Genomic DNA, 16034 nt, shown 5'->3' with positions numbered 1-16034 from the left:
GTAAATTCAAGATTGATTTTGAAACTCTGGAGCTTCTTACGGAGTCAGCTGGACTGACTCCTGCTAATTTCGTTGATAGTTTTGTTTGCCTCGGTGCTACATATTTGGTGATTTAGACAATGCCCAGCGTCATGGGTGGAACATATTTGGTGATTTAGGCAACGCCCAGCGTCATGGGTAGAGCATATTTGGTGATTTAGGCAACGCCCAGCGTCATGGGGCTGTGAGGAGTTTGGGGCAGTGCAACCACGGACTGAGCCCACTGGCTTTGCAGAGGGTCAGGGCTAGGTTTGTCCCAAGCTGTGCCCAGCAAGGTGCTAAACACCCATTATTCCCTGACCCAAGTACTTTAACACAGCCAGAACTTTTAAGCACACAAGCCCAGTGACGTCAATCAGCTTACTCGTACTAGTAAAGTTAAACAAAGGCTGCACTTGGTTGGGGCCACAGTAATCGTCACCTTGTCAGTTTGAGGCTCCCACCGAATCCATTGCAAAATAGCACCACATTCTGCTTACACCTTGGCTGCCTCTCAGCTGCTGCTGCTGCCCTCCCTGTGAGCAGGGCAGGACACTGGGTTTGGAGGAGTTGCTCTGCCAGTCCCCTTGTCCCGTGTCCAAAGCATCAAGAAATTGCATCCTCTGCTCCTGCCATCCCTGGTGGACATGCCATCCCTTTTAGGCTGCTAGTACAAATCATGCTTCTCCCTTCTAACGCTGTGATTCATGTCAGCCATTAGCCTCAAATAAATGAATGGGCTGAAAGAAAATTAAAACCAAATCACACTTCTGTCAAAGGGAGGTCTAGTTGACAAGCAGGGCCTCTATTGCCAGAATTAGTCATCTGGGTCTGCCTTTTGCACCAGAGACTAAGAAAACCAGAGGGTGATTAATTGGGCAGGACTAGGAGGATGTTGCCCCTCCCCTACAGCTGGCCAGTGGGGGCAGTTTCTAAATCACACCATGAGGGCAGTGGTTACATCACTGACCACCACCGTTACCACTGCTTCACTTTCACCACCATTTTTTGTTGTGCTGGGGTACCACACCTGTTCTTCACCACCCAAACATGCCTTTTTAACTGCTGTTTTCTTTACCTTATCTTACAAGCCATGTAGAGCTGGGTCTATTTCCTTTTAAAGCTGCTTAAGATCATTTCTATCTAGAATATAAAATAGTTTTATGCAAAATAATTATTAAAAATGTTTTGTCTGTAAAATATGTGCAAATACAATAATATATAAATTTAACTAAAAAAAAAATCAGGCTCTTTCCTGTAGACATGATCCAGTATGTGTAACATGTTTGAACATCGGAGCAAACTTGATGCAGTGCTGCCCTTCTTAATTCATTTGAGTCATTGTCATTTTAGACTATACCAAAGTCATTTCATGAAACACATCATGCTTCATGGGTTAATCCTGATTTAGCTGTGACGCTTTGCTTTTGGGTATTATCTAAATTGTTTCGCCCATCTCTTCTTCATTCATTTTGTCTGTCATGAATATCATTCTACATGGATTTCACTCATACATTTATTTGTATTTAAATTATGCATCTCTTTAAGGAGATAGACCCATCAAATGATACAATACCTGATGGCACAAAGAATGAGGCATTGTTTACTTTTGCATAAAAGCCACAAAGATGGAGCACACAGTTTATAGGATACTAATGAATTATTTGGATGGTTGATCTTAAGTCAGACTCAATCCAGCTAAGCTTGGTAGCCAATGCATTTGAAATGTAATGGATAATAGTCCAAGAGCCAAATATATTGCAGGTCTAGCTTGCATGGGTTGGCCCTTATTGACAACCTTATTGAGTCACCTTTGCTTTGAGTGGCTGGGGAAGTACCTCATCACAGGCTCATGGGCTGCCTTCTTGCCAGTCCAGGGACAGAGGCTGGCCTGCTGCTCTAGGCCTGGCACACTCCCTCTGGGGAGACAGAGCACCTGAGTCTCTGGGGTCACAACCTGGCATGTTTCATGAGCACTGAATGAATTCACTGGAATGAAAGTCACCTTGGGCTGAGGGGCCTGTTGCAGCTCCTTCAGGAAGAGTGAGTACTCCCACAGTGCAGTTAGAAACCCCACACTCCCACAGACTCGCCATGACTCAGGAAAAAGGAGGAGGGAGCAGAAAGAGAACCCCTAGAATGAGGGTTCTATCTTACAGCACTAAATGCACTGATCCTGTATTTCTGAATTAATTGCAGTAAATAAGGAGCATCACACTGGTAAAATTCAAGTGAAGGAGATGTGTATCAACCCCAGGCAGAGCAGAGGAGCTGCAATGCAGGAGCCAGTCCTCCCTGTGCAACCTTTAAGATATATTAGGGCTAAAACCTCCTTCGTAGTGGTGTTGCTGTTTATTTGCTTCCATATCCGCTCTGAATTTGGCATATTGTCACCAGTAGAGAGTGCAGAATAGGGGACATCCTGGTTGAAACTGTGGCATACAACACCTCCTCCTCATTTGAAAGTAGAGATATAATTCTGTATGTCTTTAATGAAGACAATAATAAATTAATACAGTAGCCAAGCAATAGTGCTGTAATGCTTTCATGTATGAATTGGAATGTGAATACTGAGCTTTTCATTTCATGGTTGAAAAATACATGAGTTGACCCAAATATTAATTTCTGTATTTCAATCATTTACATATTATGGGTCAATAATCATTTCTTGCACAAATGACTTTTCAAATGAGAAGCAGTATATTGTAATGGTCTATCATATTTACAAACATCTCATTGTTTTCCTAACTTAGCACTTAGTATTTAAAATATACTGGACAAGATATTGTTTGCCAAATACAATACAAAACTGGGTCATGTAAAATTCACATACTATTTTCTTTTACTCTTATCCATAATTTATAATATTCATAAACCATGGAGTGGCAGGTCTCTGCCCCTGGCAAGCCCACACCCCCACTTTGGAATGGACATAGTTTTCCAGCAACGCTTTAGGAGACCTGACACCTCTTTCTGCTCTTTTCTGACCTTAAAAATCTCACCCCTTTGAGCAGCAATCCCTCTGAAGACCCAGCACTGTCAGAAGAACTAATGGTGGGGGTTTTGAGAAGTTTATTACATCCCCACATTTCTTTAGAGCATGCCATGACACCCAACAAAATGCCTAAGATGTCTTTTTTTCAATTACTTTGCAAAGCTAAAATGGTATAAATAATCTTGGAGTTTTCTTACTGGTATTGAACTTAGTCCATCATTTTGGGCTGTTCGTTGTTTCATCATATTCTATTCCTTTATTAGCCAACATATTCCAACAGAAACCTTTTGTCTTAGAGTAAATGTGTTCAAGTGTTGAAGTACTGAATTAATCAGGGACCAGTGCAACATATATATGCTGCCCAGCAAGATGAATTTACACATCTGCCTTTTCCCCTAATTATAATTCCAGAGGTTGAATGTCAACAGCATATGGGTATATCCTCAAAGAGGCATGCAAACACACATACAGGCACACACACTGTACATTAATCTCTCTTGGCTTATCTGTTGCTGTCTTTAATTTGTATACTTCAAAATTGAGTGGTGAGGTCATTTATTAGACTGTTTCTGTGAATTTTATGTAGTGATAAGAAAGCAGTAACATGCAATTTGTTTTTATAGGACTCACTTTTGTAAGTATGATCTAATGTTTTCTTCCTTTAACTGAACAGTGAGGAAGAGGTGATTTCAGAGCTAACTAAGAGTTAACTGGCTATGTTTCAACTGTCACCATTGTCTTAAATCTACATAGAGAGTAGAGAGAGCCAGAGAGGTGTAAGTACAGCAGGACAATGGGAAAAAATACATTTGCAAGTAGAAATTTCTCCTCAGAGCAAATTTTTCCAGTTTGTCTTGATTTTTTTCTTTCCCTATTTTTTAAACACAACGTGTGATGGAGAGGATTGTTATTATCCAAAGGACCTGACTTGCTGGCTCACTGCATCTCTGTTTATGAAATGCCATAACAAAAGTGAGCTCACGCTTGTGTGCTTCCAATGCGTGATGTTCCTGTGTGCCAGATGGGCACTTTCATGACTGTATGAGCGTGGATTATTTCATTTCCTACATCTGGGACTCCAAATGGCTGCACAGAATGCCACAGGAGAGAGGAACAGATCTTCAGCTGGGGAAACCTACCTTCACAGGGGAACCAGCTACATCAGAGGGGACGAGGCAGAAAAGCCCCGAGTGATATCTGAAAGTTCACATAAATCAGGGCCATAAGGGAAACCTTTAGAACCAGGAACAAGACAAAAATAAACAATAACTAATGTTGGATGTCAGCTGTGCAGAGGGGGGAGGGAAAATAAACCATAAGCAGTTTCTTGTCTGGCCACAGAAGATGTGTTTAGAATGCTGTTTTGTATTTCAGCTCAGAAACTCTGCTGTGACCTTCAGATATTGCTGGGTATTACAAGTTCTACAGATAGCCAGAGAGAAATATTCCAAGGAGAGATGGCATATAGTGTGCCATGCTAGTTAATGTTGTGTGCGTATTGCTCACAGCCTGTTCCCGATCTGTGACCAGGCAGCCTTGTTAAAACAGTGTGGAATCCTACAGTAATAGTCAGGAATGCTAGTTAGTCATAAAGCTGTTGCAGGATTTGGGATAATTAGTTGTTTGTTTGTAGCATAAGAGTGCTTTCTTTTCTTTTGTTTTTTTAAGCTCAAAACAACAAGAGCAGATCCTCAGTATAGTGAGGATCTGGCTCACTACACTTTTGCAGAGTATGTTGTGTTTCAGAGCCAGCAAACAGGAGGAGATGGTGAGAAGAATTAGCTGTAGCAGAAAAAAATATAGTTAAGTTAGTGACTTTCTTAAGATGAAAGAGAGCAAACCCCCAAAAGAGAACAAATGAAAAAAGTAATGAACAAAAAGAAAGTAAGAGCTTGTGACACAAAGTAAGAAAAATAAACAGCAGTTGATTTAACTATTTTGCATAAGATATTTACAAACCACAGCATATTACTGTTTGCTTTATGCATTTTCACATCCTGCTCAGTTTAAAGCAGTAATTTTCTGCAAGGACAACAGAGGGAAAAAAAAATGCTTTACACTGCTTATATTAATTACATTTTTTCATTACCCGTCATGTTTTCTACAGGCTTGTGTATTATTACTGTAAAATGTAATGAAACAGAAAAAGAAAAAAAGAATGGACTTCTGGGAAATTTTCCAATTCTTGAAATGCAATGTTAATTGAGTGCTATTTTTAGGTCATCACAGATAGAACTGAACCCATTGCCATCAGAGCACAGAACAGGGACAGCCCAGGTGCAACACGAACAGGGTGAGGGAATCAGTTTCTACTAATGGAGAAAAGGAGAGAAACTGACTCACCAGAGGGGTGGGTTTGGGGCAGTTTCTATTTCTTGATGTAAAGTTCTCAAAGCAGAAATGAAAGGGAAGGGTGCAGAGCTGGCAGGGATCCAGGACCCACCATGGCCAGCCATGGTCACTCCTGAAGGAGATCCACTGACTCCTGAATCAGGAGGGCAGAGTAAATGAGAGGCTCTGTCTGGTTTTGTGGCTGACTTTCAGCTCTGGGAGGGAGGGCACTCTGAAAGCTGACATGAAATAAAGTCTCCCAAAATGTATCAGAAATCCCTTTAATTTATAGATCTCTTAACAGGCTGCCAAAAAATCAATTATTTTAATTTGTATATAGTGCAGCCATGGACTGATTCAAGTTCTTTTGAAGTATTTTTAAACAGCCATTGCACAAAGGCATCCTCTTTCTCATGTGCAAAAAAAAAAAAAAAAAAAAAATTGAAAATCAGAATTTCTCACAATCACTTTGGTTGGAAGAATAGTGCAATTCACATGGGATTCTGCATGCAAATCTGAGTCCCCTCACTCAGTCTGTTAACTGAGTACCATTACTGTCAGTCCCAAGAATCAGTGTAGCTCTACTGCTCCCTTTATTATCTGTCTCTTCTCCCAAAGAGTGTAGGGAAACTGAGCCCATAACAGGGGAAATAGTTACTGGCACTTGGGAGTGGTTGGAGGTTCCCTTTGAAACAGAAATGGAAAATCATCAGTGTGCACTTACCAATGCCAAAATCACAGAATCACAGAATCTGCTGGATTGAAAGGATCATCAAGTCCAGCTCCTGACTCTGCACATAACATTCGCAAGAGTCACACCATGTGCCTGAGAGCATTGTCCCAAAGCTTATTGAGGTCTCTCAGGCTGGTGCTGTGACCACTGCCCTGGGGAGCTGTTCCAGTGCCCAAACACCCAGTCACCCTCTGGGTGAAGAGGCCTCCTCTCATGAAACGACTTGAGACCATTCCCTCGGTCCTGTCACTGGTCACTGAGCAGAGATCAATGCCTGCCACTCCTTTTCCCCTCACAAGGAAGTTGTGACTGCAGTGAGGTCTGCCCTCTTGTCCAGGCTGACCTCAGCTGCTCTTTATATGACTTTCCCTCCAGACACTTCACCATCTTCATAGCTCTCCTTCGCATGACCTCTAATAGTTTTATATCCTTTTACATTGTGGTGCCCAGAACTGTACACATCAGTCAAAGTGTGGCCACACCAGTGACCTCTGTGAAAGAGGAGAGAGCGTCCCACTTGCAGGAAGCCAATCTCCACAAAGCTATTCACTCTCTGTATAGCACTGCACTGCTGTAAAAGCAAGAGCCTCACCCAAACATTTCAGCAGCCGTTCTAAATAGCAGTGTAGCATGTCTTGGAACAACTGAGATTAACCCAGCTGTCCACCTGCTTTGGCCCCATCTCAAGAACAGTCATGATCAGGTAGTAGAATTACCAAGCCAGTTCTCTTTCTTTTAGTGTTAGTGGAGATTTGCTAACCAGCCTCTAGGTATGAAACAACCCCCCTCCACCCATACTGACCCAGGTCATCGGCAGGATCCTAAATGAAGCTATTTAAGCACCCAATTTCCCAAGATAATCTAGGGTCTTTTACCTTGGTACAAACAGCTTGAATTCTGGCCTTTTCTTTATTCATTAGAAGTTTTTTTTGTTTTCAATGGGTCTGTTAGTCACTTGAGGGTCCAGGCTCATCCTTTTTCTAATCTCAGCTCAAGAATCCTGGCTGTGCCCAAGGGCCACAAGAAATACAAGGCATCAGTAGTGCTCTCTTGAGTGTGGCTCTCCTTGACCTAGGCAATAGCATGTGCATCAGGTACCTATCAAGAGTGTGTCTTCACTTCTTGCTTTTCTTCAATTCTTTACCCTTCCCTTAAGTCACATAACTTGTGACTTAATAAAAATACCCCCTCAGTGTATTTCAGATGTGTCTTCCCACCTATTCTGCAGCAGATATGGCAAGGGTATGTAAGTGTCATGGATTTGCCCGGCAAGGCTTAGATGGATTTAAAAAAAGCAAAACAAACCACAAACTGAAGGGTTGCTTTGCTCTCCAAACATCTCTAGTGCTAAGATAGAAATGATGTCATAAATATAAGCCAACATGATTTTCTCTTATCTGACACATTGAATTAAGCATTGTTGTGCTCAAACACTTGTAGCAAAATTTACCAACATTTCCTTTTAGAAATGCTGCATCAAAGGTATTAACAAGGCACACACTGCCCTGCACTCACACACGAGGTGTGTGAATTGTGACATTCTTGTTGCAAGTCAAGAAAGAAATGCTGCTCCTTCTGACTCTGCTTGTCCTGCCTCCAGCAGTGGTGCCAGCATTTGGGCTTCATTTAGTCAAGCCAAGTGGCCCCAGCCTGTTGCAGCCTCACCATGGGCCTTAGCTCATTATTGGCTTGTCAGCACTAATACTTCATCAAGACCAATCTTAAACCTTGCAGCTACCCCTACATTTGTATCTCACCATGACAGACCCCTTTTTACAATTAGATTAGAGTTATTCCTGTTTCTAGGAAATTGATTTGGATCCACAGCCCTCCGATTGGGAGTCACAGTATTTTTCCATAAAGGACCCAGTTTTGTTCTTTCAGAATGATTCATTTTTCCTTAGCACCCAAAGTTGTTCTTATAGGGTGCAGGCCAGAGCAGGTAAACCTTTTTTGTGGCAGGATGACAGGAGCAAGTGTTGAAGAGTATAGAGGGAGCAAAGGGAGCCATGAAACCACAAAGTCTCCTGAAGCATGGGCAGCCTGACCCAAGCCAGCCAGATCCCACTATACCACCCCTAGGGAATGGCTCCTATGTGAGCCAGCCCCTTCACTGCTCCAGCTGCTGAGGAAAGGTCAATAAATTTGTTAATTCCAAGTAAACTCATTGCATAAATCAGGAAGTCAGTATTCCAATGGCAATTCAGACTTGAGATAATGTCTTAAGAGACAAGCAGTCACTGGTTTCCATGGGAATTTTGCCATATCTTTCACCAGTGCTAGGATTTAATCTATGGGAGTTTTCATTTTTTTTCCAACTTGATTAGCTGGCACTTGTCCTCTACTGAAAGACAGCACAGTGCACCTGAAGAATTGTGGTAATAAGCTGGTCAAGGAGACTTTGCAGGATGGACCTGAGGAGGTTCCAGTCATTTGACTGGATCAATTGGTGGAATTTCATCAGAGAGAAGGTGTTCAAGTATCACTTTGAAAATTTCACTTCAGTGTGTTCATTTTCTGTTTCAGCTGTGTTGGGAATGGCATGTAGATTCAAACTGTGACTCAGAATAGGAGAAATGAGGAGCCATTACTTCTTACTAAAAAAATGCTATTCCAGGCCATAAGCCGTAACGTAAATGAATTTGGCATTTCCAGAGTGAACCATCACTTCCATGATTAAATCAATGGATATAAATTCAGCTTTGGTCACATGAGGCCTCAAGCTTGCAGACCATGCATCAAATGTTTATTATTGTTGTTATTATTAGTGCTTTCAAATAGTTCAGTTGTCTTGATCCAAGTAAACAGTAGGCAGCAGTGCTTAAATATGTTTCAGGCTCAGGGATTTTCAAAAACCCTTGTGCTTTCAACTGTCAGTGACAACATGGAACCTAGAAAGCTTTAAAAATCTGAAATAGGTACTGATCTGTATTCAGGGGAGCTCATATATCTGTGGAAATCTGCCTCTAATTTATCCAGCAGCCCTGTCGTTCTGGGTCACATTAGGGACCATGAACACTTTACCTGGCACTAGTCTGCAAACTCTGCTCCTTTGCATGGCTGTGGCTACAACAGGAAGAAAGATGTTCATGGCTCTCAACAAAGAGGAAGATGCCATAAGCAATGATGTGTTAGCCAGGATGTTAGAAGAGGCCATTGTATACATCAGATGCAGAACCCAATTAGCTGGGGGAATTACAGTTTCTGATATAAAGGTTTTTGCAGCTTATGAAGCTTCCCACCCTTCTCAGCCTCTGTGCTGTCCCTGCTGAGGATCTGCACTGCTGCAGGTGAAGAAGCCCATCTAGACAGAATGGCCTGTGTGCACAGGCTTTAAGGCTTTGGCTGCTACAGTATTGGCACCCTACTCACCTCACAGCTAGGACAAATCAGATGCTGAACTGGCTGTCCATGCTCACACATGAGCCTTTGAAAAGAAAATGTATGTGGACCAGCTCCTGAATACTTTTGAAGATATGCCAGCACATAACCTGTGTGGTCCCCTTGCAGTCCTACTTAGACTATGTTTGAGTAGGCAGTGTTCTCACCCAAGAGGATGGACATTTGTCATCTAATTGATTAAATCTGTGTTATCCAAGAGGGTGTTCCCAGCCAAACAATGAAATGCTTCTAAAGCATTCCAAAACAAATGCCAGAATGACCTATGCTGCACCCACACAGAGCTGCTTTGACCCTGCACTCCTGCCAGTCTGGGAAGTAATGTGGGCTTCAGAGCAATCAGCTCTGGGCATCAGGGATTTTGTAACAACAGAAAAAGGTGGCTAACTCTCTGCTCCCTTTTCCTGGTTGTATGGTGTGAAATGCTGCTGAAGCCAGTGGAGTTGCACTGCTATAAAACCAGATACAACAGAGCAGGTAAATATCTCAATATATCTAATATTGATAAAGTTCATAGTGTCAATGCCAACAGAGTCCAGAGCAGGACTGGCCTCTTGGATTTGCCTCAGTAGATTTCACCTTAGCACTATTATTTTCATCAGTTTTTTGTTACTTTGTCATCTTCCTGAGTATCATCGGACTAAAGCTCTTCTCTCAACTCCTCAAACCCAAGCATATCCCTCCAAGTTTTGGGGTTGGGATAAAGAGTACCATGCTTAAATCATATCCTTTGAAATGGGGTACTTTGTAGAAAAGGCCTACCAAGTTCCCATCAGAAGAGTTAGTTGAAGACTGGGGGACTAGAAATGCTGGCTGCAGCTAATTTCTTTTTTTCTATTTGTTAACTCACTTTGTCCAAACACTATGAACATTTGGTGCATTTAGTTCTAAATTTGTCAAATTCTCCTTTAGGGAAACATTTCAAAAACCTAAAATCATCTCTTAAGATCAAATTCATTGCTGAGCTCAAAATTACTCTTCTCTACACAAATAAACCACACACACATACTTGTGTGCTTTGTCTGCACTGCAGGAATTGTCCTGGGATAGCACTGTGCTGTCTGTGGAGCCCTGCTAAAAAGCCTGGCTTTCTGATAATGAGAGAGAGCTGCAAATATTAACACATCGTTGTGGGCACTAGGAAGCAAGAATGATTATCCCAGAATATAAAAAATCTAAAAATAAATTGCCTTCATTTTCACCTGTTGCACACTGATGGGGGTAAAACAACTTTAATTAGTGTAACAGGACAATAGCAATGGAATTGGCTTGGTCACAAGATTTTTGCAGGATGACACTGATGGTATTACTATCCAACTTCAAAGATTTGGAAAGATGTGGCTGCTAACACTGGAGAATAGAAACCTGTTTTTCATCAACTAGGCTGGCCTGACAAATTAAGTCTGTGGAGTCATTAGATTAAGATAAGAGCTTATCTCCTAGACTGACATTTATTCAGAGGTTTTTATGCTGCTCAGCTAGTAATTAGTGCAGTTGAATTTTTAACACTACATTGTCCAGTCATTTGACAAATTTGAAATATATACAGTTCTGATTTAAAAAAAAAAAGCCAACTAAAATCCATGAATACAGTATTATTAGCTTGGAAATGTTTTAAGAAGGGTTGAGATGATGCTAAAAATCTTCAAGGAGGTCAGAAGTGCTTCTGCTGTTGACTCATTTCTATACACAGATTAGGAGGCTCCATAAACTAAATTTTTAGGCACCAAGCAGCAGATATCTGTAGAAAATCTGTAATTTCTTTCATGCCCATCCATTTTGTAATTCTGCTGCTTTAGAGGGGCAGGAATATGGTGCAGCCTGTGGTCCTGCTCATTAATGCTTTTCTGCCTCCTTCAGCACTCAGCTTAGGATTTCAGGTGGGGGCAGTTTCAAAAGGAATCTTCTCTCATATGGCTGATTTCATGGGATAAGGTTTATTTTTCCTGTCCTAATTTTCTTGTAATAACAGATGGATTGTTCCACAGTAAACCAATGCATTACTTTTGGACACATGTTTTTAAATTGCTTTAGACTAACAAGTATCACTTTTTTTGAACGGTTCATTTTGAGTAACTGCAGATCAGAATTGAATTAATAATTAGTGATTAAATGGATGACTATTTGTTTATGAGCTTTGACAGGTTTGTTACAGCTACATCCTGTTACAGCATTTGTTTTATCCAAAGTGCAGCCATCTCAGCAGCTATAGTTGTTACCTTTAGAAAAAACACAGACTAGAGGAGTTCATGGTAGTAAATTGTGGTTCATCCAACTGCTTTAGTTCTGTGATTACTGGCTTTCACAAAAACAACAACAAAAAAGATTGCTGGTTTACATTTTACACTGTACTGCCAAGACCCCTGAACTCTGTGGACTCAGGGCCAGGGCCATCAGCTGCAGAGGGTGACACATTGTCACTCACCTGCCCTCCTGAGCTTGAAGCAGCAGTGGTAGAGTAGGACACAGGCTCTCAGGCTGACTGGGACGAGGATCTGCATGCTGGTTTTCCATGTCCCTTTCTGTGGGTTTTCATGGCATTTATATAACCCCAAAGCATGAGAAGAGTTCTAACATCTCATAAGTAAAACAGGTTTTCTGTGGTTGGAATGCCATGAATGAGAAGTAAGACATGAGTCAGGGAGTTATTTCAGATCTTTGTACAGCCAGGAATGAAACCCTGCTGCTCTCTACTTTCTGAGCCAAACCCTTGACCTAGACCTGCCCTGACTCCTGTTTCAATGCAGATGGTTTCAGCCCTCTGTGTCTGCTAAGGGCCTTGATACTTCCTATCGGGGATGTGCAACCCTATATATTTTGTGTATATTTCATATATGTGTAAAAGTCAAGCTGTGTGGCAATCTCTGCCATTGGACATCCCACCATTCGTGGTCTGTAGGTGAGATCTCAGCTTGTGGTCAGGAGTGCCTAGAGGGAGAGATGGAGACAATATTTTTGCTCATAAAATTGCTCATAAATGGAAAGAAATTTGCATCAAGCTGAATCACTTGCATCAATCCCCCAAAAGCTTGAAGTACTGTTTTGCTCTCTAAATTTTAGCTGTTAATGCTTCCTTTGGTGTCAACCAGGTAAAGAATCCTGCATAATTCTCCATATATATCTCACTTCCCAGCAGAGAGAAATGAAACCCCTTCCTGGACCTTGGATGAGCGTGAGGGAAAGACCCAGTTTCTGAAGCCTCCAGGGAGGAGCATGGCCTCAGCAGAGGGAGAGGGAGGTATTTCAATTCAAGGATTTATGGCAATAGCATCCGTATTTTCCTATATCGTTTTACTTTCTTGTGTGGTGTGCTGCTATGTTGTGCATTGCTGCAGAAGCTGGATGGTGTCAGCACTACCCTGGCAAGCTTCATCCATTGAGCCTTTAGACTAAAGGGGAAAAGTTGCCATCACCCAGACACACCAACAGAACCAAAGAAAGACTTCACCTCTGGGACAAAGCCCCAGCTATGTGAAACTATTAACATCTCCTTTTGATGGGCTGGAGATTACAGCACAGAGGTGTCTTGATGTTGTCTGTCACAGCTGTCTATCAACAGTGCTGGCTCATGGGGCAGTTCCCTGGCCCCACAGCCTTTTCAGACCAACTCTGCTGCCACCATCCTCATGTAGTTCCATGAGAGATAGCACTGACTTGCCCTTTTGCCTCCGGCCAACAATTTAAAGACATTGCTGTTTGATGGTGCACGTAAATAAATTAATAGTCTTTCTTCTGGCCAAAGAGTCTTGAGTCTGAGACCTTCACTGGCCCCACACAGAAAGCCAAGGATTGACAGAAACACTAGCAAAAGAGAAGTCCAAACAGGTCAAGGGAAGGGGCATTGCAGACTAATAAAACCTGTTACTACATGGAGAACTTTGCTCAACTTCTGATGCCAGAAAAGACAGCCTAGACTGGCAGGTAAATCTCCCTGAGAATAGCAGAAATCAAGGTTAGACCAACATATATATCCCAGGTTACTTAGTAAATATGGAAATACTGGAAAAAGAGAATTGGAGATTTTACAGAAGGAAGGCATCATTGAATGGCAATAACAGTACAACCATGTTTTACTCTGCCCTCCATTTTTCAGTGTCCTCCTCTCGGGCTGATGGTTGCTCTTCAGCATTTGGCCAAGGTCAGACAGGTGAGAGAGAATTTTTTCTGAAGTTTCTAGTGTTCCTAATAAATTTTTAAAATTATAATAAAGGGCAATAACTTTTTTTTTTAACTAGCAAATACATTTTTAATGTCACCAGAAAATGGTGCCTTACTTGTGTGTTACTCTGAATTTTTATGATTTTGGCTTCTAAGTTTGGTGCAAGGGGTAGCCATGTCCCAGGAAAAAAATATGCTTGGCCTTTTTAACCAAATTCCATAGGCTGAAATTTATCCATGGTAAATGTTTCACAGTAAAGTAAATTATGTAGGAGGTTGCACACAAACATCCTTTACTCTCAGAAATTAAGGTGAGCACTCAGTAGCACAAGTACATGGTTTGTGTTTCCATATGTTTCCACGGTTTGTGTTTCCATCCAATTGTTTGTGTTTCCCCAAGGAATTCAACACTTTTCACAAATAACTACACTTTGCATGTAGTGTAGTGTAAATGCTGCAACCCCCCAGGACAACCACAAAGGTAGGGTAAACACCTCTCGTTCTGTTTTATAGGTACTTAGCACTTACGAAGTGCAACCTCAAGGCAGGCTGTGAGGAACATCTACACTTAGAGAAGTCTTTCTGGAAAGCCAATGGAAATTATTTGCTCAAATATTAGTGGTAAGTCAAGCAGTTAGTGGTCAATGCAGCTGTTGGGTTGGTGGGTTCCCTTGTACCATGTTAGAGTCCCTCTGCCATAGCCCAGCCTCTCCCCAGTTTGTTTTTCTGTTGTATGTTATTCATTAAACCCTTTACTGTGACATGCCATTGCCAGTGTGCCAAATCCTGAGCAAATCACATCCTCTGTTCTTCTGTTGCAGATTTGTGAGATAATCTATTATATATTAATCATTTTAGTCTTATGGTGCAATGTCAAAAATAAATTGGGGTTATGAAGTTGGAGGGGAGCCACTTGGGGATCGTGTGTTCTCACTGACACTCCTTATTTGACTTTGAAAACAGCGTCATGATGAGATTTTTGAAGCTGATTGTTACCCCATGGAATCCAAATCACTAGGCAAAAAATTCTGTGGAGTAAGTTTTCATCTTCACAAATATCAGCTCAATGCTAAACTGTAAATGATTTTCAAGCTATTGCCTTCCCTCTCCTTACAACTTTAAACATATCTGGGCTGATCCATTACATCTCTTTAGAATATAAGGTGGCAGAAAAATAAACAGAATAAAATAAAAGCCAACCCCTTTTAAGGACTGAATATCTGCTGGAGATGGAGGTATCCAACACAGAAAAATAATACAGGCCAGGAACACAGCCAAATATACTGTAAGAAAATATGAATTTGCTTAATTTAAAATATTCTCTAACATTTCCTAAGATCCCAGCTGTCAAACAGTGAGTAATTTGTCTAATACTGCAGTTCTTGTTGCCCTCCCAGTTGAATCACAGTAAGTCCTTGGTGTCTCCAAACCAGAGCAGAGATTAGTGCATACAGAGTCACTTTCCTCCTTAGCTTCATGGTCTCTTCTACAGGACAGGAAGATCCACAATCCTCTCTGAATTCAGTATGAACTGAGAAATGAGACATTTAGTTCTATCTGTGCTGCCATGTACCATCCACCTAGACAGCAAGGCTGTATCCTGCCATCAGTTATTGAATGCAGACCATGCTTTACCTTCCGAGGGATGGCAGAATATTGTGGGGAATACAAGGAATGGAAAAGCACTATTTTTGTTAGAGTTTCTTTTGCTTGTGTGCAAGTAAATCAAACCAGAATCCATGCTGAGTGATATATCATATAACCCTTCAATGTGATATGTATCCAACAATTTGTTTTTCACTATGGTAGCTTTTCACAATCCATAAGTCAGATGGAAGGTAGAGAGATTTCCTAGCTTGAAATGCAAAGTGATTTTTTTTCTTTTAAGATATGCTAGGGATTTTTTTCCCTACCAAGAACAGTTACTGAAGAATACAGATGAAAATATGTGCTGGAGCATATTCACTAATGATTTACTCAAAATATGTGCCAGAGCATATTCACTACTGATTTACTCAAAAGATATGATGGCATCCAGAGTCCCTTACAGAGTTCTTCTGAGTAATTAATGCATTAGAAGTGTGCATTCAAGCAAAATAAGACTCTAGCAATACGATAACCAACAGAAGAAAATTACTAGCATAGTGCAAATCTGAATTGGTTTGAATGTATCCATCCATACGTCTCCATCCCAGACCTATCTTTGGTATTCAGTGGGTAATTATGGTCATATTTCCAGCTCACAGAATATTCTGAGTTGGAAGGGACCCACAGGGATCATCAAGTCAAACTCTCAAGTGAATGGCCCATATGGGGGTTGAACCTTGGTATTATTAGCACCATGTGCAGCATCATGTGCTAAAAAGCTGGATGTCTGACCCTAGTTAGAGAACACAGATA

At 41.3% G+C, this 16034-nt stretch overlaps 1 long non-coding RNA gene across 50 annotated transcripts in view; it reads left to right on the top strand.

The window, feature by feature from the left end:
* The window catches only part of LOC119703709, a 496218-nt gene that overhangs the window by 466743 nt on the left and 13441 nt on the right, over positions 1–16034 (top strand). For all 50 annotated transcript variants that reach the window (XR_005257713.1, XR_005257735.1, XR_005257725.1 and 47 more), the window contains 3 exons: positions 12610–12714; positions 13570–13623; positions 14148–14255. This is a non-coding gene — a long non-coding RNA (uncharacterized LOC119703709). The remainder of the gene's footprint in view (positions 1–12609; positions 12715–13569; positions 13624–14147; positions 14256–16034) is intronic.

This window comes from Motacilla alba, chromosome 8 (genome assembly GCF_015832195.1).
Source record: "Motacilla alba alba isolate MOTALB_02 chromosome 8, Motacilla_alba_V1.0_pri, whole genome shotgun sequence".
In the NCBI taxonomy this organism is placed as follows: domain Eukaryota; kingdom Metazoa; phylum Chordata; class Aves; order Passeriformes; family Motacillidae; genus Motacilla; species Motacilla alba.
The sequence above is the reverse complement of the archived record's forward strand: the minus strand, read 5'-3'. Positions and strand labels throughout refer to the sequence as shown.